Source organism: Arachis ipaensis, chromosome B9, assembly GCF_059453495.1.
Source record: "Arachis ipaensis isolate K30076 ecotype BB chromosome B9, ASM5945349v1, whole genome shotgun sequence".
NCBI lineage: Eukaryota > Viridiplantae > Streptophyta > Magnoliopsida > Fabales > Fabaceae > Arachis > Arachis ipaensis.
In genome coordinates, this window is record NC_142444.1 from 54193006 (window position 1) to 54219835 (window position 26830).

Genomic DNA, 26830 nt, shown 5'->3' on the forward strand with positions numbered 1-26830 from the left:
TGGACTTTGTACTCTTTGATGGCATGAGTCTCTAAACTCCATTGTTGGGGGTGAGGAGCTCTGCTGTGTCTCGATGAATTAATGCAAGTATTTTTGTTTTCCATTCAAACACGCTTGTTCCTATCTAAGATGTTCATTCACGCTTAACTGTGATGAAGGTGATGATTCGTGACATTCATCACCTTCCTCAAACCACGAACGTGTGCCTGACAACCACCTCCGTTCTATATCCGATTGAATGAGTATCTCTTAGATTCCTTAATCAGAATCTCCGTGGTATAAGCTAGAACTGATGGCGGCATTCATGAGAATCCGGAAAGTCTAAACCTTGTCTGTGGTATTCCGAGTAGGATTCAATGATCGAATGACTGTGATGAGCTTCAAACTCGCGAGTGCTGGGCGCTAGTGACAGACGCAAAAGGATGAAGAATCCTATTCCAGTATGATCGAGAACCGACAGATGATTAGCCGTGCTGTGACAGAGCATGTGAGCATATTCTTCACTGAGAGGATGGGATGTAGCCATTGACGACAGTGATCCCCTACATACAGCTTGCCATAGGAGGACGTGCGTGCGTGAATTAGAAGACAGAGGAAAGCAGAGATTCAGAAGACAAAGCATCTCCAAAACTCCAACATATTCTCGATTATTGCATAACAAGTAACCTTTAATTTATGCTCTCTTGGTTATTCGCAATTCAACTGATAAACATAATTGACTTCCTGACTAAGATTTACAAGATAACCATAGATTGCTTCAAACTAACAATCTCCGTGGGATTCGACCCTTACTCACGTGAGGTATTACTTGGACGACCTAGTGCACTTGCTGGTTAGTGGTACGAGTTGTGAAAAGTGTGATTCACAATTTGTGCACCAAGTTTTTGGCGCCGTTGCGGGGGATTGTTCGTGTTTGGACAACTAACGGTTCATTTTGTTACTTAGATTAGGAAAAATTTCTCTTTTTGTTTAGAGTCTCGTATCATTGTCGTGTTAAAATTTTAGAATCCTTATTTTCTTATTAAAACCTTTTTCAAAAATAATTTTTCTATTAAATCCTGTGCCAAACTTTAAGTTTGGTGTTTTCTTGTTGATTTTTCTTAAAATTTTCGAAAATTTATTTTGGTTTTCAAAAAAAAATTTTAAGTTTGGTGTTCTTCCTTCGTGTTCTTGTGTTCTTGTGAATCTTCAAAGTGTTCTTGAGTTTTCCTTGTGTCTTGATCTTAAAATTTTTAAGTTTGGTGTTCCTTAGTGTTTTTCCCTTAAAAATTTTCGAAAACAAAGAGCATCAGATCTAAAAATTTTAAGTCTTGTGCTATCTTATTATTTTTCTCTTTCCTCTTAAAAATCAAAAATATCTTTTCTCTCTATTTCAAAAACAAATTTTCGAAATATATCTCTAAAATTCAGATTTTTATTTCAAAATTTAAAACTTTTTTTTTTAAAATCATCATATCCTTTTCAAAACTTCCTAACCACTTTCTCTCTCCTCAGTTTTTTGAAAATCTTCACTCAATTTTTATTTATTTTATTTTAGATTTTTTTATTTTTGAAATAAATATATAAATAAATAAATAAAAATATTTTTTCTATTTTACATCATCTCCCTTTCTCCATCATGGACATAAGCGGAAATGAATAGTCCAGGAGGACTCTGGGTTCATATTCTAACCCCTCTACTGCTTCATATGGGAGTAGTATCTGCATACCCTCCATTGGAGTCAGTAGCTTTGAGTTGAATCCTCAGCTCATTATCATGGTGCAGCGAAATTGCCAGTATTCCGGTCTTCTACAGGAAGAACCTACAGAGTTTCTGGCACAGTTTTTACAAATTGCTGACACAGTACATGATAAGGAAATAGATCAGGTTGTCTACAGACTATTACTATTTCCATTTGCTGTGAAAGATCAAGCTAAGAGGTGGTTAAATAACCAACCTAAGGCTAGAATAAGGACATGGAAACAGCTGACAGAAAAATTCCTGAATCAATACTTTCCCCCAAAACGGATGACACAGCTAAGGCTGGACATCCAAAGCTTTAAACAAGGAGATAATGAATCTCTTTATGATGCCTGGGAGAGATACAGAGAGATGCTAAGAAAATGCCCCTCTGAAATGTTTTCAGAGTGGGTTCAGTTAGACATCTTCTATTATGGGCTTGCTGAAGGAGCTCAGATGTCTCTAGATTACTCAGCTGGTGGATCTATCTACATGAGAAAGATAATTGAAGAGGCTCAAGAGCTCATTGATATAGTTGCCAGGAATCAGCATCTGTACCTAAGCAGTGACCCTTCCATGAAAGAAGAGGTTAAAACAGCAACTGCTGAACTCAGTCCTGTAAAACAAGCTGCTGAATTCAATAAGCAATTGGACTTTCTAACAAAGCAGTTAGCCGAATTCAAAGATAGACTACAAGAGACAAGGATGGCTAATATACATATGGACGAACAGTTTAAGCAAACAAAGCAGCAGCTGTCAAGGCAAATAACAGAAGAATGCCAAGCAGTTCAACTAAGAAGTGGGAAAACATTAAATACCCCACCTCAAGGCAGCAAAAAGCCAAGAAATGAGCAAACCACCCAAGATTCACCTGAGGACAGTAAGAGCCCAGGGAAAAATAATTCTGGCGCTAAAACGCCAGAAAATTGGTGGAAGGCTGGCGCTGAACGCCCAGACCATGGCCAAAACTGGCGTTCAACGCCAGAAACAAAGCAGGATTGGCGTTCAACGCCAGAAATGGGCAAGGATCTGGCGTTGAACGCCCAAAATGGGCAAGATCTGGCGCTGAACGCCCAAAATGGGCACAGTTCTGGCGTTCAGACGCCAGGAACAGACAAGGAGCTGGCGTCTCACGTCACTCCAGCTTCTAACTCTGGCACTCAATTGCCAGTGAGGGATCAGACACACACACGTGCTGATGACAACCCCTCTAAAAAGGCTTCTTCAACCACTTCTGTAGGCAATAAACCTACAGCAACTAAGGTTGAAGAATATAAAGTCAAGATACCTTATCCTCAAAAACTCTGGAAAGAAGAGCAGGATAAGCAATTTGCTCGCTTTGCAGATTATCTCAGGACTCTTGAAATAAAGATTCCATTTGCAGAAGCACTTGAGCAAATACCTTCTTATGCCAAGTTCATGAAAGAGATCTTGAGTCATAAAAAGGATTGGAGAGAAACAGAAAGAGTTATCCTCACTGAAGAATGCAGTGCAGTCATTCTGAAGAGCTTTCCTGAAAAGCTTAAAGACCCGGGGAGTTTTCTGATACCATGCATATTAGAAGGTAATTGCACCAAGACAGCTTTATGCGATCTTGGGGCAAGCATCAACCTAATACCTGCATCCACTATCAGAAAGCTTGGCTTAACTGAAGAAGTTAAACCAACCCGGATATGTCTCCAACTTGCTGATGGTTCCACTAAATACCCATCAGGCGTGATTGAAGACATGATTGTCAGAGTTGGGCCATTCGCCTTTCCCACTGACTTTGTTGTGCTGGAAATGGAGGAGCACAAGAGTGCTACTCTCATTCTAGGAAGACCCTTCCTAGCAACTGGACGATCCCTCATTGACGTCCAACAGGGGGAAATAACCCTGAGAGTCAATGATGATGAATTCAAGTTGAACGCTGTCAAAGCCATGCAGCATCCAGACACATCAAAAGACTGCATGAAAGTTGATCTTATTGACTCTTTGGTAGAAGAGATCAACATGGCTGAGAGTCTTGAATCAGAGTTGGAAAACATCTTTAAAGATGTTCAGCCTGATTTAGAGGATTCAGAGGACATGAAAGAGCCTCTGAAAATTCTTCTGGAAGAGGAAAAACCTCCTAAACCCGAGCTCAAGCCATTACCACCATCCTTGAAATATGCGTTTCTGGGAGAAGGTGACACTTTTCCAGTGATCATAAGCTCTGCTTTAAATTCACAGGAAGAGGAGGCACTTATTCAAGTGCTAAGGACACACAAGACAGCTCTTGGGTGGTCCATAGGTGACCTTAAGGGCATAAGCCCAGCTAGATGCATGCACAAAATCTTATTGGAGGATAATGCCAAACCAGTGGTTTAACCACAGAGGCGGCGAAATCCAGCCATGAAAGAAGTGGTGCAGAAATAGGTCACCAAATTACTGGAGGCTGGGATTATTTATCCTATTTCTGATAGCCCCTTGGTGAGCCCTGTCCAAGTCGTCCCAAAAAAAGGAGGCATGACAGTGATTCATAATGAAAAAAATGAACTGGTTCCTACAAGAACAGTTACAGGGTGGCGCATGTGTATTGACTACAGAAGGCTCAATACAGCCACTAGAAAGGATCATTTTCCTTTACCATTCATAGACCAGATGCTAGAAAGACTAGCAGGTCATGATTATTACTGCTTTTTGGATGGCTACTCAGGCTATAACCAGATTGCAGTTGATCCCCAAGATCAAGAGAAAACAGCATTCACATGTCCATCTGGAGTGTTTGCTTATAGAAGGATGCCATTTGGGCTATGTAATGCGCCTGCAACCTTCCAGAGATGCATGCTCTCTATTTTCTCTGATATGGTGGAAAAATTTCTGGAAGTCTTCATGGATGACTTCTCAGTATATGGAGACTCATTCAGCTCCTGTCTTGATCACCTGAAACTTGTTCTGAAAAGATGCCAAGAGACCAACCTAGTTTTAAACTGGGAAAAGTGTCACTTCATGGTGACTGAAGGAATTGTTCTTGGGCATAAAATCTCAAACAAGGGAATAGAGGTGGATAAAGCAAAAATAGAGGTAATTGAAAAATTACCACCACCTGCCAATGTTAAGGCAATCAGAAGCTTTCTGGGGCATGCAGGATTCTATAGGAGGTTTATAAAGGATTTTTCAAAAATCGCAAAACCTCTAAGCAATCTGCTAGCTGCTGACACGCCATTTGTGTTTGACACAGAGTGCCTGCAGGCGTTTGAAACGCTGAAAGCTAAGCTGGTCACAGCACCAGTCATTTCTGCACCAGACTGGACGTTACCATTTGAGCTAATGTGTGATGCCAGTGATCACGCCATTGGTGCAGTATTGGGACAGAGGCATGACAAGCTTCTGCATGTCATTTATTATGCTAGTCGCGTTCTAAATGATGCCCAGAAAAATTACACAACCATAGAAAAAGAATTACTTGCAGTGGTTTACGCCATTGACAAGTTCAGATCATACTTAGTAGGATCAAAAGTGATTGTGTATACTGATCATGCTGCTCTTAAATATCTACTCACAAAGCAGGATTCAAAACCCAGGCTCATTAGATGGGTGTTGCTTCTACAAGAGTTTGATATAGAAATAAGAGACAGAAAAGGGACAGAGAACCAAGTGGCTGATCATCTATCCCGGATAGAGCCAGTAGAAGGGACGCCCCTCCCCTCTCTTGAGATCTCTGAGATGTTTCCAAATGAGCATTTGTTTGCCATTCAAGAAACACCATGGTTTGCCGATATTGCAAACTATAAAGCTGCAAGGTTCATACCCAAGGAGTACAACAGGATACAAAAGAAAAAATTAATTACTGATGCAAAGTACTACTTGTGGGATGAACCTTATCTCTTTAAGAGATGTGCAGACGGAATTATCCGTAGGTGTGTGATGCCAAGGCATCTTAGGCTAGTTTCACTAGCATTTTTTTTGTTAGTTTTAGTTGTTTTATGCATTTTCTTGAGCTTAAAGTAACCAAGAATGGTTAAAAGAATAACAAAGCAATGAACCATCCAAACAGTATGATTTTGATGCAAATTCCATGAGTTTTAGTTATATTACTTGAATGCTATGAATGGAAGATTTCTCATGAAATTTTGCAAGACTTTGATGCAATTGTTTGGATGATTTCAGGGAAGAAGAGGCTAGGCAAGGAAGCAACAAAATCAATAAAGGAAGCTTGAATATCACATGTGGAGTTTAAGTTCCAGTTTAAGCCTAAACTGGAGCTTAAACGCCAGAATCATGAAGGCTAAGAAATGCTGAAACTGAAGTTTAACCTCCAGTTTAACCTTAAACTGGAGGTTAAACGCCAGAATGAAAGTCTCACCAAAGAAGCATTTCCACGTTTAACCTCCAGTTTAACCTTAAACTGGAGGTTAAACGCCAGAATGAGAATGCCACTCAGGAAGCATTTCCACGTTTAACCTCCAGTTTAACCTTAAACTGGAGGTTAAACGCCAGAAATGGGAAATGCACCAGGGAGCTATTTCCACGTTTAAGCTCCAGTTTAACCTTAAACTGGAGCTTAAACGTGTTCGACCAAGTTTTCTCCCTCCAGGGTTGCTTTCTCCATTTCCACGTTTAAGCTCCAGTTTAACCTTAAACTGGAGCTTAAACGTGTTCGACACCTCCAGGGCTACCTTTCTCAGCTTCCATGTTTAAGCTCCAGTTTAACCTTAAACTGGAGCTTAAACGTGTTCGACCTCCAGGATGGCTTTCTCTATTTCCACGTTTAAGCTCCAGTTTAACCTTAAACTGGAGCTTAAACGTGTTCGACCTCCAGGGCTGCCTTTTCTATCTCCACGTTTAAGCTTCAGTTTAACCTTAAACTGAAGCTTAAACGTGTTCGACTAAGTTACCCTCCAGGGCTGCCTTCTTCCATTTCCACGTTTAAGCTTCAGTTTAACCTTAAACTGAAGCTTAAACGTGCTTCCACAAAAGGCATCACTGGAAGTGTCTGGCGTTTAAGCTGCAGTTTAAGCTTAAACTGCAACTTAAACGCCACTCTTGGAAAAGGTTTCTGGGCCAAAAATATTGCGGTTTAAGTTAGTATTTGAGCACAAACATTAACTTAAACTTTGGTATGAAACCCAATTGAATATCATGGTTTATGGGATTGGGCCTGAAGGATTGATGAGTCTGAAATTTCAATTTATTGAGTCATGTGTCATTATTTGATTATCACTAAGTTGGCTCAATGAATGTTACAGAATTTGGATCAACAGCCTCATCAAGATTATGGATCATAAACCCAAGGCAAAAGGAAAGCAGGGAGAGGCCTCAAAGCCCAAGAAACACAACAGAAGCTCAATATAGAAAGTGTATAAATAGGATAGAATTTAAGTTAGGAAGGACTTTTTACCTTTTCATTTTGGCTAGTTTTCATATCTTTGTAATTGAATTCAGAGCTATGACTCACTAAACCCCTTTTCATTGGGTTAGGGAGCTCTATTGTAATTCAATGAATCAATAATAGTTTATCTTCTTCTTCAATCTTTTCTCTTGAATTTTGTTAGAAAGCTTCTCGATCTAATTCCATTGGGTAGTTGTCTTGGGAGAGAAACTACCCATAATTGGAATCCTTCGGAACCTTGGGAAAGGAATGGAGGATTCATGCTAGAGAAGCTTTCTCACAGTGAATTGGATTGGGGTTTGGATGGATATTGTGACATGTAATCCTACCAAATTGTGGTTCATGAAACTGTGTGGTAAAATCAGTGATCGAGCATCATCTCTTCTTATGAACATTTAAACCAAGGGATTGGGAATTTGTTTGTTTTTAGAGAGAATTGGTGAGCCAAGGGATTGGGATCCAATCATATAAGATTGCCAAGCAAAATTCAATGAACGCATTGGTTGAGGAAGAGATAAACATGTTTTGATTCGGAGATCTCAATATCTCCTATAACCCAATGAATTCCCCATTTCTGATTTCCACTTTCTCTTTACATTCTGCAACTCAATTCATGCTTAATTTCAGCAATTTAGCTTCTGCTCTTTAATTCATGCAATTTAAGATTCCGCCATTTAAATTTCTTGTCATTTACGTTTCCCGCCAATTTTACATTCCGCAATTCTCATCTAAATCTTGATTCCGCTCAACTAGAACACACTTCTAATCCGAATTGCTCACTCAACCAATCCTTGTGGGATTCGACCTCACTCTATTGTGAGTTTTTACTTGACGATAACCGGTGCACTTGCCGGAAGGAATTTTGCCGATCGTGCAATTTCCTAAATCGTAGCATAACAAGTTTATGCGCATCAGTGTGTGCCTAGAGAAGAAGCACAGAGGATCCTGTGGCATTGCCACGGATCTCAATATGGAGGCCATTTCGGAGGTGAGCGAACAGCCACCAAGGTCCTCCAATGTGGCTTCTATTGGCCCACACTTTATAAAGATTCCCGAGAGTTTGTACGTAACTGTGATAGTTGCCAAAGAGCTGGTAATCTGCCTCATGGTTACGCCATGCCTCAACAAGGAATCTTGGAAATTGAGTTGTTTGACGTATGGGGAATTGACTTCATGGGACCTTTCCCACCATCATACTCAAACACTTATATTCTGGTAGCAGTTGACTATGTATCAAAATGGGTTGAGGCCATTGCCACACCCACCAATGATACTAAAACAGTGTTGAAGTTCCTCCAGAAATATATCTTTGGCAGGTTTGGTGTCCCTAGAGTACTCATCAGTGATGGGGGCACTCACTTCTGCAATAAACAGCTTTACTCTGCCATGGTTCGGTATGGGATTCACCACAAGGTGGCTACTCCATATCATCCACAAACCAATGGGCAAGCTGAAGTCTCTAACAGAGAATTAAAGAGAATCCTGGAACGGACAGTAAATACCCGTAGAAAGGATTGGGCACAGGGCTTGGATGATGCTCTGTGGGCTTACAGGACAGCATTCAAGACTCCTATAGGGACCTCTCCATACCAACTCGTGTATGATAAGGCATGTCACCTGCCCGTGGAACTGGAACATAAGGCCTACTGGGCAACCAGATTCCTAAACTTTGATGCCAAATTAGCAGGAGAAAAACGATTGCTCCAGCTAAATGAGCTAGAGGAATTCAGATTCACAGCTTTCGAAAATGCCAAGCTTTATAAAGAAAAATAAAAAAAGTGGCATGACAGAAAGCTGTCATCTAGAATCTTTGAACCAGGACAGAAGGTTCTGTTGTTTAACTCTAGACTCAGGCTATTCCCCGAGAAACTGAAATCCCGGTGGAGGGGACCATACGTGATTACAAGTGTATCACCATATGGTTATGTGGAGCTTCAAGATATTGATTCTGATAAGAAGTTCATTGTCAATGGACAAAGAATCAAGCATTATCTTGAAGGCAACATTGAGCAAGAATGCTTAAGGCTGAAGCTAGATTAAAAGGTCTGCAAGGTCCAGCTAAAGACAATAAAGAAGCGCTTGCTGGGAGGCAACCCAGCCATGGGGCAACAATCCTCTAAGCATTTTGCCCTATTTTTATTTTTATTTGTTTATATAAAATTCACTGACACTAAGGTGAGGAATCATTTGTATAAGTCCACAGAGTTATAGAAGGACTCGGCGCACAAAACAGAGAAAAAGAGCTCACTGGCAAGAAAACGCCAGTAAAAGTGTATTTTGGGCGTTCAACGCCCAAAATGGGCACCCACTGGGCGTTGAACGCCAGTAATGGTAGCAATCTGGGCGTTCAACGCCAGAAATGGGCACCCACTGGGCGTTGAACGCCAGTAATGGCAGCAGCTGGGCGTTGAACGCCCAGGAGAGCAGCATTTGGGCGCTGAACGCCCAAAACAGGCAGTGTTTGGGCGTTCAAACGCCAGGATGATGGGGAGGAGGCAAGTTCATTTTTCTTCACATTTTTGCATTCCAACCTTGATTTTCTTACTTCAATTCATGATTTCTTACATAAACATGTTAAGAACCCTGATTTCTAAATTCCATAATTTCTAAAAACCCTACCACTAAAAATATCAAATGTATTTTAATCCATAAGCACCAGGCATCTTTGCAAATTCAATCCAACTCTTTTCAAAACTTTTTTTTTACAAATCTATCTTTTCAACTCATCAATATCTTTTTCAAAACCTCTACTTTATCTTTTTCAAAATCTAAATCTATCTTTTTCAAAAAAATCTTTCATATCCTCTCAATTTTAAACTATATCTTCTAATCTTATCTTTTCCAAATAAATCTTTTTATCATATCTTTATCTCTTTTTTTCGAAAACCCACCCTCCCTCCCTATAAATTTGAGTTCGGCCTCCCTCCCCTCCCATCAACAATTGCACCTAGTTCTCCTTCTCTCCCTCTCCCTTCTTTTCTTTTGCTTTAGGACAAGCAAACCTCTAAGTTTGGTGTGTTTATCCATGATCACTAAGATCATGGCTCCCAAAGGAAAACAACCCACTCCAAGAGGCAAGAAAGAGAGCGTTCCAAAACCACTTTGGAATCAAGGGAAGTTCTTATCTAAAGAACATTCAGACCATTATAATAAAATAATGGGTCTGAGATCAGTGATCCCGAAAGTTAGATTCGATCTGAAGGAAGATGAATATCCGGAGATCCAGGAGCAAATTCGAATCAGGAACTGGGAAGTCCTAGCTAATCCTGAAACGAAAGTGGAAAGGAATATGATCCAGGAGTTTTATGCTAATATGTGGCAGACTGACAAGCAAAAACTATCTGGAACTGTTTTCTATGAATATCGGACCATGGTCAGAGGAAAGATTGTTCATACCACCCCTGACAAGATCAGAGAGATCTTAAAGCTACCTCAGCTGAAAGATGATCCAGACTCCTTCAACAGGAGAATGATGAGAACAGACAAGGGCCTGGATAAGATTCTAGAGGACATATGTATCCCTGGAGCCAGGTGGACCACCAATACAAAGGGTGTCCCAAATCAACTCAAGAGAGAAGATCTCAAACCAGTCGCCAGAGGATGGTTGGACTTCATTGGGCATTCTCTGTTGCCTACCAGCAACCGTTCTGAAGTCACAGTTAAAAGAGCAGTGATGATCCATTGCATCATGATGGGAAAAGAAGTGGAAGTTCATCAGCTGATCTCAGCCGAACTCTACAAAATTGCTAACAAAAATTCTAAAGAAGCCAGGTTGGCTTATCCAAGCGTGATATCGCTGCTCTGCAAGGATGCTGGAGTAAGGATGGGAATAACTGAGTACATCTCAGTTGAGAAGCCAATCACCAAGGCATCAATGGAAAAACAACAAGCACAGGATGATCCCATCAAGAAGAAAACGCAGGAATTTCTCCCAGAAATCCGTCAATCTGAATATTGGGAGTATCTTGAGACGTCTATTACCAAGATACGGGAAGCTATGGAACAAATCATAAAAGAACAGAAGGAACACAGTCAAATTCTTACCTATATGTTTAAAGAACAAGAAGAGCAAGGGCGTGACTTAAGGGACTTGAAGCGCCAGAAGTTATCTCTTGCAGGACCAAGCACCCCAAAGATCAGAGGAACCCCCGTGCTCCCAGAATAAAGGTTGTTAATTTCCAATTTCTGCCTTAACTCTGTGATAGTGTCCTTATAGAAGTTTACCTTAGGAGTCATATAGTAGTAACTAGTGTCTATTTTGATTTTTTTTCTCCAATTAAGCTATAGTTTATTTTTCTCATCATCAGCAAACATGAATAAAGTAGTAGAACTTTTGAATAAGATGCAATAAAATTTCGAGTTTTAATAAGAGAAATTCTAATTAATTAAATGTGGTGGCAATGCTTTCTGTCTTCTGAATGAATGCTTGAACAGTGCATATGTCTTTTGAATTTGTTGTTTAAGACTGTTAAATATGTTGGCTCTTGAAAGAATGGTGAACATGAGACATGTTATTGATAATCTGAAAAATCATTAAAATGATTCTTGAAGCAAGAAAAAGCAGCAAAAAAAAAAGCAGAAAAAGCCAATAGCCCTTAAAATCAAAAGGCAAGGGTAATAAAAAGGATCCCAAGGCTTTGAGCATCAGTGGATAGGAGGGCCTAAGGGAATAAAATCCTGGCCTAAGCGGCTAAACCGAGCTGTCCCTAACCATGTGCTTGTGGCGTGAAGGTGTCAAGTGAAAACTTGAGACTGAGCGGTTAAAGTCAAGGTCCAAAGCAGAAAGAAGAGTGTGCTTAAGAACTCTGGACACCTCTAATTGGGGACTTTAGCAAAGCTGAGTCACAATCCAAAGGGTTCACCCAATTATGTGTTTGTGGCATTTATGTATCCGGTGGTCATACTGGAAAACAAAGTGCTTAGGGCCACGGCCAAGACTCATGAAATAGCTGTGTTCAAGAATCATCATACTGAAATAGGAGAATCAATAACACTATCTGAATTCTAAGTTCTTATAGATGCCAATCACTCTGAGCTTCAATGGATAAAGTGAGATGCCAAAACTGTTCGGAAGCAAAAAGCTACTAGTCCCGCTCATCTAATTAGAATCTGAGTTTCACTCAAAAACTCTGAGATATTATTGCTTCTCAACCTATTAGTCTTCTATTTTATTTGTCTAGTTGCTTGAGGACAAGCAACAGTTTAAGTTTGGTGTTGTGATGAGCGGATATTTTATACACTTTTTGGGGTTAATTTCATATAGCTTTTAGTATATTTTAGTTAGTTTTTAGTTTATTTTCATTAGTTTTTAGGAAAAATTTATATTTCTGGACTTTACTATGAGTTGTGTATTTTTCTGTAATTTCAGGTATTTTTCTGGCTGAAATTGAGGGAGCTGAGCAAAAATCTGATTCAGGCTGAAAAAGGACTGCTGATGCTATTGGATTCTGAACTCCCTGCACTCAAAATGGATTTTCTGGAGCTACAGAACTCGAAATGGCGTGCTTCCAATTGCGTTGGAAAGTAGACATCAAGGGCTTTCCATCAATATATAATAGTCCATACTTTGCTCAAGGATAGACGATGTAAACTGGCGTTCAACGCCAGTTCTCCGCCCAATTCTGGCGTCCAGCGCCAGAAAAGGATTAAAAGTTGGAGTTCAACGCCAGAAATGGATCCAAACCTGGCGTTGAACGCCCAAAATGGCCTTATACACGTAAATTGCTTAAGTCTCAGCGCCAGCACACACCAAGTGGGCCCCAGAAGTGGATCTCTATACCATCTGTTATGGTTTACTCATTTTCTGTAAACCTAAGCTACTAGTTTAGTATTTAAACAACTTTTAGAGAATTATTTTGTATCTCATGACATTTTTAGATCTGAACTTTGTACTCTTTGACGGCATGAGTCTCTAAACTCCATTGTTGGGGGTGAGGAGCTCTGCTGTGTCTCGATGAATTAATGCAAGTATTTCTGTTTTCCATTCAAACACGCTTGTTCCTATCTAAGATGTTCATTCGCGCTTAACTGTGATGAAGGTGATGATCCGTGACATTCATCACCTTCCTCAAACCATGAACGTGTGCCTGACAACCACCTCCGTTCTATATTCGATTGAATGAGTATCTCTTAGATTCCTTAATCGGAATCTCCGTGGTATAAGCTAGAACTGATGGCGGCATTCATGAGAATCCGGAAAGTCTAAACCTTGTCTGTGGTATTTCGAGTAGGATTCAATGATCGAATGACTGTGACGAGCTTCAAACTCGCGAGTGCTGGGCGCTAGTGACAGACGCAAAAGGATGAAGAATCCTATTCCAGTATGATCGAGAACCGACAGATGATTAGCCGTGCTGTGACAGAGCATGTGAGCATATTCTTCACTGAGAGGATGGGATGTAGCCATTGACGATGGTGATCCCCTACATACAGCTTGCCATAGGAGGACGTGCGTGCGTGAATTAGAAGACAGAGGAAAGCAGAGATTCAGAAGACAAAGCATCTCCAAAACTCCAACATATTCTCCATTATTGCATAACAAGTAACCTTTAATTTATGCTCTCTTGGTTATTCGCAATTCAACTGATAAACATAATTGACTTCCTGACTAAGATTTACAAGATAACCATAGATTGCTTCAAACCAACAATCTCCGTGGGATTCGACCCTTACTCACGTGAGGTATTACTTGGACGACCCAGTGCACTTGCTGGTTAGTGGTACGAGTTGTGAAAAGTGTGATTCACAATTTGTGCACCAATGGTGCAGCACCGATGGAAGGTTGCGAGAGAGGGTGCAAGGTTGCGAATCTAAGGAGGAGGGGAATATGGGGAATAAGGAGGGGATGAAGAAGATGGAAGAAGGGGAATAAGGAGGAATGTGAATTTTATAAAAATATAAGTGGAATACAGTAGGTATTTATAGAAAGGGAGAAGAGGAGAAGGAGGAGGAGGAGGAGGAGGAGGAGGAGGAGAGAGAGAGAGAGAGAGAGAGAGAGGGGCTACGGTTGGTGAGGAGATATGGAAGGGGTTGGTGGGGTTTATTGGGAATGGGAGGGCATCATGGAAAAGAGAGAGGGATGGGATCAGTGAGGAAGGTATGAAAAAAAAGGAGAGAATCTTGGGGGGTGTGAGTGATGGGATTGGGGGTAGGGTGATGGGGAAGAGGAGTGATTTGATGAGAAAGGGGGTGTGTTAGAAATGAAGAAACGGGGAGAGAATCAAGGGGGTTGGTGGCATTTGAAATTCAAATTCAACGAAGTAGGATTTTAGCGCAGTGGGTGCTAAAGGCCGAATGGTGGGTGATTGGCGCCACCCCTCCCGAAGCCTTTTCACTCATATTCGTACACCTGGCGCTAAACGTTAGTGATTTGGCATTTAGCGCCAAACCCTTTTTTTACACATACCCGTGGCGCTAGACGCCCAAGGCTGGTGCTGAATGCCAGGGGTCCAACAACAATTTTTCCTAAAATGACCACCCCGACATTAGATGCTAGATGCTCACGGTAAACGCCAGGGTGACAGCTAATTTTCCCCGTTTTGTGTGCACCTTGGTGCTAAATGCCAAGTCTTGGCATTTAGCGCCCCACCCATCACTTTTGAATTCCTCCATCACTGAGTTTTCAGCTCCATTCCGAATGCTCCTATTCCTATTCTAATCAGTATACATGGCTAAAATACAGTTAAAAACAAGAAAAACTATAAGGTCTAAAATAAAAACAAATAGAATATGATGAAGAAACTATAATTAAAGGATATGAAAGGTGTTGGATTGCCTCTCAAGAAGCGCTTCTTTAACGTCACTAGCTTGACGGTTCACCCCGGCTTTTAAGGAGGATGTTGATCATATTGCTTCAACTCTTCCCTTCTCACTGTGAATCTTCTCCTTGTATCCTCATGAATCAACTCAACATGCTCTAGAGAGAAAATCTGGTTCACTGTATATGGTAATGTCGGATGATGAGTTAACACCACATTCAATCCTGGTGAGAAATCTTCAGTAGAGATCTTTCTGTTCCTCCAACCCTAGGATACCTTCTTCTTAGGGGCCTCCTTTGAAATTGGTGCTGCACACCCAACACCAAATTTAGACTTGATGTTGGAAAAAATTTATTGGCTTCCACCATAGATGCTTTGGAATGCAATGCAACTTTGGTATCATCAGGTGGTTCTGGGAGGATTTGGGCAGTGCATTTAGTCTTCATGCATTTCTCCTCTTTATTGGAGTGATGTGAGGCTTTGAATATATGAAAGACCAAGTGCTTATTATACGCTCTCAAGATCAATTCGTCCTTTTCCAAATCAATGAAGGACCTTCCAGTAGCTAAGAACGGTCTTCCTAAAATGATGGAAAAATTTTTGTCTTCCTTCATCTCAAGAATCACAATCTGTTGGGAGGAAGAACTTTCCCACCTTTATCAAAACATTCTCCACCACTCCATATGCCGCCTTACAAATTTATCTGGGAATTAAAGAGCTATTCTTGTGGGCTTAACGTCTTGAATTTGTAGCTTTTTCATCACGAAGGGTGGCATCAAGTTGATGCTCGCCCCCAAATCATATAGTGCTCCTTTAAAGGTGTTGTTTCCAATAGTACATGACATTTGAAAACTTCCTAGATCCGACATTTTACTTGGCAAGTTTCTCTAAATTATGGCACTGTACTCTCTGGTTAATACCACTATTTGGTCTCCCTTTAGAGGCACTTTTTCAGATAATAACTCCTTCATAAAGTCTATATACATTGGCATTTGTTTAGGAACTTCTATGAAGGGAGTGTTAATGTGTAGTGTTTTAAATACCTCCAGGAGTCTAAGGTATTATTCATTCCTATGCTCAGTCCCTAAGGTCTCCACCTCAGGTTGTTCACTCTTGGTAAGTGTAGAAAAAGAGAGAGTGGTTTCATCAAGGTTTTCGGCTTCTTTCATGTTGTCTCCAGCTGGTTCTTCATCATTAGAAGATTGAGTGTTCACTTCTTTTCCACTTAACATAGAGATAGCCTTACGTTCTTCTCTTGGGTTAGGAACTGTATCACTGGGAATGTATTGGAGAGTTCTGCCAATTATGCTTCGAATGATGGGGTGGACTGGGTAACTGGGAGTGGATTTTGTGATTGAAAAGTGTAAAATTCGATTAATTAATACATAATTAACTCATAAATTAAAATTTATTCTAGAAAATTAGAAATATATTTTTTACAGTTTAATATAATAGAGCTAGTTAAAATGAGAATTTTGACACTAATTTTAAAAAATTTGGCCCAAGATTAGGCTGATGGGCCAAACCGGGTGAACCAGGCCCGTATTGGGCCCAAGGCCCAACTCAATCACCCTTTAATGAAGGCAACAGCCTTTCTTCCCCAGACAAACACTACACACATGCTGAAAACTGATTTGGGGGAAGAGAAGAAGAAGCAAACCCTTATTACACTTCAAATAACCATATCTTGCTACTCCGAGGTTCGATCGCCGTACCGTTTGCAGCCACGTGACCACGGCGTTGAGCTCTACAAAACCCATAAGATTATTTGAAAAGTAAGCCACAATTTTTTTCCAATCTTCCCAGCCCTTGATTTTTGAAATTTTTGGGTAAATGTGTTGAGATTTGGAGTTTTTTTATGTTATAGGATCCAACTAGCTTGAGAAAAATACTTAATCTTGCCTTTTTGGTCCGTGGGTATGGTAAGAATTCTTAACCCTAGTAAAATTCTTGATTTTTAGTGTTTGGGTATTGAGTTTGTATGTGTGGGTGTCTATAATGTGTGTTGGTGATATGTATGTAAGTGGTTTGGAGTTTGATTTGGAAGCTTGGAGTGGATTTCGTGCTAGAAAATCTGTTTTGGAGGTGTTGAGGCCTTGAAAGCTTGAGGAAAGTTGAAATTGGAGGTGTTCTGGGTTGAGCGAGGAGTCGGCCAAGGTATGATTTCAGTTTCTCGTATCTAAAATATAATCTAATGTGAAAACTTAGGCTAGTGACCCTAGAATAGGAATTGAATTTGTGATATTGTTGATTGGTTATGGTGGATTGTATTATTATGTATGTGGTTAGTGATTATTGGATGATGTGATGGAATTTTGTATGTATGATATGTGTGCCTCGGTATATGCATAATGGTTAGTAAGATTGACTTGTTGTTGGTACCATGTTGATGGTGAATTTGATATTAAATTGTCATAAGAAATTGATGATGTATTTGATATGTTGTTAAACTTGAAATATTGAGCTTGAGATTGATGAAGGTGAATAAATTTAGTAGGTTGTGGATTGAATGATGAAGTTGAAAATATGTCTTGGAAAATATGTAATGCTGAATTGATAAGGTTTGTGGTTGGTTTTAAAATGGTTTGGAATGGATAAGTTTTGAAAATGGAGGGATTGTAAAGTTTTATGAAAACTATGTTTTTGACCAACTTTGGTGGAGCATAACTTGATCTCGGGACCTCCGATTTGTATCAAATTTGTTTAGAAAGAAAATTTGGTTTGAGATGTTTACGTCGTTCGAAGAACGGAGGAAAATCTTTTAAAATGAGGAAGTTATGATCGATCAAAATTTTGTATACAAAGCTAAAATTTCTGGACTTAGCAGCTTTTTAAAGCTTCTGCTATACATGCGTACGCAGACCCCTATCATACGCGGCCATTAGTTTCTGTTTGGTGCGCTTGCATACGCGGGCAGGTGTCGCATATGCATCATGGGCCAAAAGGGACCTTTGCGTACGTGGGCACACTGCTGCATACGCGGACATTCATCTCTGTCTAGTGTATGTGCATATGTGGACAAAAGATGCGTACGCATGACGGGAAAAATTGCACTCCCGCGTATGCGTCAACTGGTTTGTGTACGTGGAGCCTTGTTTTTTTTTTTAGATTTTGATTTTTGATTTTTAAGGCATTCCTCCAGCTTTCAAAACTCTACTTTCTCTGGTTTAAAGCCTAGTAGGTGGATTTTGGGTAATGAAGCTTAGAGAGGGACGTGAGGAAGGTAACTTGTGGATGAAGTAAGGTGTGAATTAGTGATGAATCATGACTAATGGTGATCATATGAGTTTACTGATGATGATGGTGGAAGTGCTATATGTTATGAGCCGGATGGCTGTATATTAATAATGAATTGTGGTTGGTTGTGGATTATGTTATGAGCCGAATGGCTGTATGATGAGCAGATAATTTATACCCATTTTGGCATTGTTTTTATATAGTTTTTAGTATGTTTTAGTTAATTTTTATTATATTTTTATGCAAAAATCACATTTCTGGACTTTACTATGAGTTTGTGTATTTTTTTATGATTTCAGCTATTTTCTGGCTGAAATTGAGGGACCTCAGCAAAAATCTGATTCAGAGGCTGAAAAAGGACTGCAGATGCTGTTGGATTCTGACCCTGCTGCACTCGAAGTGGATTTTTTGGAGTTACAGAAGCCCAATTGACACGATCTTAATTGCGTTGGAAAGTAGACATCCTGGGATTTCCAGCAATATATAATAGTCCATACTTTGCTCGAGATTTGATGGCCCAAACTGGCATCCAAAGACAGCCTAAAACATCTTGGCGTAAAACGCCCAAACTGGCACCAGAATTGGAGTTAAACGCCCAAACTGGCACCAAAGCTGGCGTTTAACTCCAGAAACAGCCTAAGCATGAAAAATCTTCAATACTCAGCCCAAGCACACACCAAGTGGGCCCCGGAAGTGGATTTCTGCACTATCTGCACTTAGTTACTCATTTTCTGTAAACCCTAGGTTATTAGTTTAGTATAAAAACTACTTTTAAAGATTTATTTTATATCATCTTTTGGAATCATATGTTCCTGTTTTGATCATTGTTCACGTTTGGAGGCTGGCCTCATGGCTATGCCTAGACCTTTTTCACTTATGTATTTTCTACGGTGGAGTTTCTATACCCCATAGATTAAGGTGTGGAGCTTTGCTGTTCTTCATGAATTAATACAATTACTACTATTTTCTATTCAATTCATGCCTACTTCTTCTCTAAGATATACTCTCGTTCTTAATTTAGTTAAGTCAGAATGAAGGGGTGACCCGTGACAATCACTCAATCTTCGTTACTCGCTTAGCCAAGATCCGCGTGCCTGACAACCACAAAGCGGTCTACATGATGTTCAACGTAGTCATTGGACGACAGCTGTAGTATACTCTCTTGGATATCTAATACACGGACTGAGTCCGTGAGATTAGTATCTTCGTGGTATAGGCTAGAATTATTGGCAGCCATTCCTGGGATCCAGAAAGTCTAAACCTTGTCTGTGGTATTCTGAGTAGGATCCGGGAAGGAATGACTGTGACGAGCTTCAAACCTGCGAATGTTGGGTGCAAGTGACAGTGTGCAAAAAGATCAATGGATTCTTTTTCGACGCTAGCGGGAACCGACAGATGATTAGCCATTCGGTAGCTGTGCCTGGTATTTTTCATCCGAGACGAGAAATCCGACAGTTGATTAGCCGTGCAGAAACCGTAGAGGACCATTTTCACTGAGAGGATCTTACAGCTTGCCATGGAAGGAAGTAACGCATGGTTGGAAGAAGGCATTAGGAAAGAAGAGGTTCAGAAGCAACAAAGTATCTCCAGACGCTTATCTGAAATTCCCACAAATGAATTACATAAGTAACTTTATCTTATTTTATGTTTTATTTATATTTTAATTATCAAAACCTCATAACCAATTGAATCCGCCTGACTGAGATTTACAAGGATGACCATAGCTTGCTTCAAGCCGACAATATCTGTGGGATCGACCCTTACTCACATAAGGTTTATTACTTGGACGACCCAGTGCACTTGCTGGTCAGTTACACGGAGTTGTGAAGAAAAGTGTGAAGATCACGATTCCGCGTACCAAGTTTTTGGCGCCATTACCGGGGATTGTTTGAGTTTGGATAACTAGCGGTTCATCTTGTTGCTTAGATGAGGTAATTTTATTTTATGTTTAATTTTTTTTTTATTTTTGAAAAAAAAATTCAAAAAAAATATATGTTCTTCAGAATTTTTAAGAATAAATTCTAGAGTTTCAGATGATAAGTGAAGCCTAGCTGGCTGCTAAGCCATGTCTAATTCTTTTGGACTGAGACTTCCACTTATCATGGCAAGAGCCTTTGGATTCCCATCTATTTGGCTGTTGTATGTCTGTATTTGTATGCTGAAGTTTGGCTGGCCATTTGGCCTTGTCTAATCTTTTGGACCGAAGCTTTCACATAAAGCTTGGCTGGCTATTTATCCATGTCTAAATTTTTGGACCAAAGCTTTAGACTAACATTGCATGATTCCTGGAATTCTTATTAAAAATTTTGAATTTCTTTATTTTCTTTTTCCAAATAATTTTCGAAAAAAATACAATTTTTTTTTATAAAATCATAAAAACCAAAAATTTTGTGTTTCTTGTTTGAGTCTTGTGTCAAATTTTAAGTTTAGTGTAAATTGCATGCCTTTAATTTTCTTTAAATTTTCGAAAGTTCATGCATGTGTTCTTCATTGATCTTCAAATTGTTCTTAATGAATTTCTTTGATTGATCTTTAAATTTTCTTGTTTGGTGTCTTGGATGTTTTTCATATGCATTCTTGGATTATTAGTGTCTCTAGAATAAAAATTTTTAAGTTTGGTGTCTTGCATGTTTTTCTTTTCTTAAAAATTTTCAAAACTATGTTCTTGATGTTCATCTTGACATTCAAAGTGTTCTTGCATATTTTTCTTGTTTTGATTCATAATTTTTATGTCATGTTTTATTTTGATGTTTTTCTCTTTCCTCATTAAAATTCAAAAATAAAAAATATCTTTTCCTTATTTCGCTCATAATTTTCAAAATTTTAGATTGATTTAGTCATAAAGTTTTAAAATTTAGTTGTTTCTTGTTAGTCAAGTCAAAATTTCAATTTAAAAATTCTATCTTTTTCAAATCTTTTTCAAAAATAAAATCTTTTTCATTTTTTTTATATTTTCGAAAACATTAAAAATTTGATTTTCAAAATCTTTTTCTTATTTTTATTTCATAATTAATGCTAACAATTAATGTTTAGATTAAAAAATTTTCAAGTTGTTACTTGCCTGTTAAGAAAAGATCAATCTTTAAATTCTAGAATCATATCTTTTAGTTTCTTGTTAGTCAAGTAATCAACTTTAATTTCAAAAATCAAATCTTTTTAATTTTCTTTTCAAATATTTTTTAAAATGAATTTCAATCATATCTTTTTCAAAACTTAATTTCAAAATCTTTTTCTAACTTCTTATCTTTTCAAAATTGATTTTCAAATCTTTTTCAATTAACCACTTTTCTCTCTCCAATTTTCGAAAATCACTAACCACTTTTTCTAAAATCTTTTTAATTAATTAATTTATTTAGCTTTCAATTTACTTTTATTTCTTCCCTTAACTTTCGAATTCTAATTAATTAATTAAATAAAAATAAAAATATTTTTCTTCTCCCCTCTTTTTAAATTCGAATTTCTTCTCTCTCTCTCATCTCTTTCTATTTATTTATATATCTACTAATAGCTCTATTCTTCTTAAAAATTCGAACCCTCTCCTCCTCTCTCTGTGTTCGAATTCTTCTTCTCCCTTCTTCATTCTATTTCTTCTATTCTTCTACTCACATAAAGGAATCTCTATACTGTGACATAGAGGATTCCTATTCTTTTCTGTTCTCTTCTTTTTCATATGAGCAGGAACAAGGATAAGAACATTCTTGTTGAAGCTGATCCGGAACCTGAAAGGACTCTAAAGAGGAAGCTAAGAGAAGCTAAAGCACAACACTCTGGAGAGGACCTGACAGAATTTTTTGAAAAAGAAGAAGAGATGGCCGAACCCAATAATGGTGGAGATGCAAGGAAGATGCTTGGTGACTTTACTACACCATCTTCTGACTTTTATGGAAGAAGCATCTCAATTTCTGCAATTGGAGCAAATAACTTTGAGCTGAAGCCTCAATTAGTTTCTCTAATGCAGCAGAATTGCAAGTTTCATGGATTTCCATTGGAAGATCCTCATCAGTTCTTAGCTGAATTCTTGCAAATCTGTGACACTGTTAAGACCAATGGGGTCAATCCTGAGGTCTACAGACTTATGATTTTCCCCTTTGCTATAAGAGACAGAGCTAGGACATGGTTGGACTCACAACTAAAGATAGCCTGAACTCTTGAGAAAAGTTGGTCAATGCTTTCTTGGCCAAATTCTTTCCACCTCAAAAGTTGAGCAAGCTTAGAGTGGAAGTCCAAACCTTCAGACAGAAGGAATGTGAATCCCTCTATGAAGCTTGGGAAAGATACAAGCAATTGATCAGAAGGTGTCCTTCTGACATGTTTTTAGAATGGAGCATCTTATGTATATTCTATGATGGTCTGTCTGAATTGTCCAAGATGTCATTGGACCACTCTGCTGGTGGATCTCTTCATCTGAAGAAGATGCCTGCAGAAGCCTAGGAACTCATTGAAATAGTTGCAAATAACCAGTTCATGTACACTTCTGAAGAAATGCTGTGAATGATGGGACAACTCAGAAGAACGGAGTTCTTGAGATTGATACTCTGAATGCCATATTGGCTCAGAGTAAAATATTGACTCAGCAAGTCAATATGATTTCTCAGAGTCTGACTGAAATGTAAGCTGCATCTGGCAGTACTAAAGAAGCCTCCTCTGAAGGAGAAGCTTATGACCCTGAGAATCCTACAATGGAAGAGGTGAATTACATGGGAGAATCCTATGGAAACACCTATAATCCTTCATGGAGGAATCATCTAAATCTCTCATGGAAGGATCAAGAGAAGACTAATCAAGGTTTTAATAATAATAATGATGGGAGAAATAGGTTTGGTAATAGCAAGCCTTTTCCATCATCTTCTGAACAACAGACAGAGAATTCTAAGCAGAGCCACTCTGACTTAGCAACCATAGTCTCTGATCTATCTAAGACCACTCTCAGTTTTATGACTGAAACAAGGTCCTCCATAAGAAATTTGGAGGCACAAGTGGGTCAACTGAGTAAAAGAGTCACTGAAATCCCTCCTAGTACTTTCCCAAGCAATACAGAAGAGAATCCAAAAAGAGAGTGCAAGGCCATAAACACGTCCAACATGGCCGAACCTGGAGAGGAAGAAAAGGCAGTGATTTACAATGAGGAAGAGCTCAATGGATGTCCACTGGCCACTAAGGAGTTCCCTATTGAGGAACCAAAGAAATATGAGGCTCATATAGAGACCATAGAGATTCCACTGAACTTACTGTTGCCATTCATGAGCTTTGATGAGTATTCTTCCTCTGAAGATGATGAAGATATTATTGAAAAAAAAGTTGCTCAGTATCTAGGAGCAATCATGAAGCTGAATGCCAAGTTATTTGGTAATGAGACTTGGGAGGATGAACCTCCATTTCTCATCAATGAACTAAATACCTTGGTTCAACAGAAATTACCTCAGAAGAAATCAGATCCTGGAAAGTTCTTAATACCTTGCACCATAGGCATCATGACCTTTAAGAAGGCTCTGTGTGACCTTGGGTCAAGTATAAACCTCATGCCACTCTCTGTAATGGAGAAACTAGGGATCTTTGAGGTAAAAGCTGCTAAAATCTCACTAGAGATGGCAGACAATTCAAGGAAACAGGCTTATGGACTTGTAGAGGATGTCTTAGTAAAGGTTGAAAGCTTTTACATCCCTGCTGATTTCATAATCCTAGACACTGGGAAGGAAGAGGATGAATCCATTATCCTTGGAAGACCCTTCCTAGCCACAGCAAGAGCTGTGATTGATGTGGACAGAGGAGAGTTAGTCCTTCAATTGAATGAGGACTACCTTGTGTTTAAAGCTCAAGGATCTTCTTCTATAACCATGGAGAGGAAGCATGAAAAGCTTCTCTCAATACAGAGTCAAACAGAGCCCCCACACTCAACTTCTAAGTTTGGTGTTGGGAGGCCACCATTAAGCTCTGAGTCTCTGTAAAGCTCTCTAAGAGCTTCACTGTCAAGCTATTGACATTAAAAAAGCACTTGTTGGGAGGCAACCCAATGTTATTTAATTATATTTATTTATTTTCTATTGTTATTTTATGTTTTCTTTAGGTTAATGATCATGTGAAGTCACAAAAACAAATAAAAAAATAAAAAATAGAATGAAAAACAACATCAAAAACAGAACACCCTGGAGGACAGGCTTACTGGCATTTAAACGCCAGTAAGGATAGAAGAATGGGCGTTTAACGCCCAGCCTGGCAGCATTCTGGGCATTAAACACCAGAATGGGCAGCACTCTGGGCGTTTAATGCCAGAAAGGGCTGTCTGGCATATGGCTGGCGTTAAACACTAGAAATGGGCATCTGGCTGGTGTTTAATGCTAGAATTGGGCAGTAGAGTGGCATTTAACGCCAAGAAAGGTAGCATGCCTGGCGTTTAACGCCAGGAAAGGTAGTAGAGCTGGCGTTAAACGCCAGAATTGGCACAGAATGGGCGTTTGAATGCCAGAATGGTGCAGGGAGCAGAATTCCTTGACACCTCAGGATCTGTGGACCCCACAGGATCCCCACCTATCCCACCTCTTCTTCTCTCCTTCACACCTTTCCATAACACTCTTCCCCAAATACCCTTCACCACTTACATCCATCCATCATAAAACCCCACCTACCTCACCATTCAAATTCAAACCATTTCCCTTCCAAACCCACCCATTCTCACACCGATCCCCTCTCCTTCCTACCCTATAAATACCCCTCCTCACTACCTTCATTTTCACACATCACAAACACTTCTTTCTTACTTGGCCGAACCACTCACATCCCTCCATCCCCTCCATTTCTTCTTCTTCTACTCATTTCTTTCTTCTTTTGCTCGAGGACGAGCAACCATTCTAAGTTTGGTGTGAGAAAAGCTAAAGCTTTTTATTTTTCCATAACCATTAATGGCACCTAAGGCTGGAGAAACCTCTAGAAAGAGGAAAGGGAAGACAATTACTTCCACCTCCGAGTCATGGGAGATGGAGAGATTCATCTCAAAAGTGCATCAAGACCACTTCTATGAAGTTGTGGCCAAGAAAAAGGTGATCCCCGAGGTCCCCTTCAAAGCTCAAAAAGAGTGAATATCCGGAGATTGGACATGAGATTCAAAGAAGAGGTTGGAAAACTCTCACCAACCCATTCAACAAGTCGGAATCTTAATGTTCAAGAGTTCTATGCTAATGCATGGATCACTAGGAACCATGATCAAAGTATGAACCCGAACCTAAAGAATTGGCTCACAATGGTTCGGGGGAATTACTTGGATTTCAGTCTGAAAAATGTGAGGTTGGCATTCAACTTGCCAATGATACAAGGAGATCCTCACTCTTTCACTAGAAGGGTTAACTTTGATCAAATGTTGGACCAAGTCCTCATGGACATTTGTGTGGAAGGAGCTCAATGGAAGAGAGACTCAAAAGGCAAGCCGGTTCAACTAAGAAGGCTTGACCTCAAACCCGTGGCTAGAGGATGGTTGGAGTTCATCCAACGCTCTATCATTCCTACTAGCAACCAGTCTGAAGTTACAATAGACTGGGCTATCATGATCCATAGTATCATGATTGGAGAGGAAGTAGAAGTTCATGAGATCATATCCCTAGAACTCTACAAGGTGGCGGATAAGCCCTCTATTTTGGCAAGGTTAGCCCTCCCTCATCTCATTTGTACCCTGTGCAATCCAGTTGGAATTGTCATAGAGGAAGACATCCTCATTGAAGGAGACAATCCCATCACTAAGAAAAGGATGGAGCAAACAAGAGAGCCCACTCATGGACCTCAACAAGAGCATGAGGAAGTTCCTCATCATGAAATCCCTGAGATGCCTCAAGGGATGCACTTTTCTCCACAAAACTATTGGGAGCAAATCAACACCTTCTTAGGAGAATTGAGTTCCAACATGGGACAACTAAGGATGGAGCACCAAGAGCATTCCATCCTCCTCAATAAAATCAGAGAGGACCAAAGAGCCATGAGGGAGGAGCAACAAAGGCAAGGAAGAGACATAGAGGAGCTCAAGCACTCCATAAGATCTTTAAGAGGAAGAACTAGCCGCCATCACTAAGGTGGACCCGTTCTTTAATTTCCTTGTTCTTATTTTTTCTGTTTTTCAAAAATTATGCTTTATGTTTGTCTATGTTTGTGTCTTTATTACATGATCATTAGTGTCTAGTGTCTATGTCTTAAAGCTATGAATGTCCTATGAATCCATCACCTCTCTTAAATGAAAAATTTTTTTATTTGCAAAAGAACTAGAAATTCATGATTTCAAATTCTATCTTGAAATTAGTTTAATTATTTTGATGTGGTGGCAATACCTTTTGTTTTTTGAATGAATGCTTGAACAGTGCATATTTTTGATATTGTTGTTCATGAATGTTAAAATTGTTGGCTCTTGAAAGAATAATGAAAAAAAGGAAAAATGTTATTGATAATCTAAAAAATCATAAAATTGATTCTTGAAGCAAGAAAAAGCAGTGAATACAAAGCTTGCGAAAAAAAAAGAGAAAGAAAAAAAATGGCGAAGAAAATAAAGAAAAAAAGAAAGAAAAAGAAAAAGCAAGCAAAAAAACCCAATAGCCCTTTAAACCAAAAGGCAAGGGTAAAAAGGATCCAAGGCTTTGAGCATTAATGGATAGGAGGGCCCAAAGGAATGAAATCCCGGCCTAAGCGGCTAAATCAAGCTGTCCCTAACCATGTGCTTGTGGCGTGAAGGTGTCAAGTGAAAAGCTTAAGACTGAGCGGTTAAAGTTGTGGTCCAAAGCAAAAAGGGTG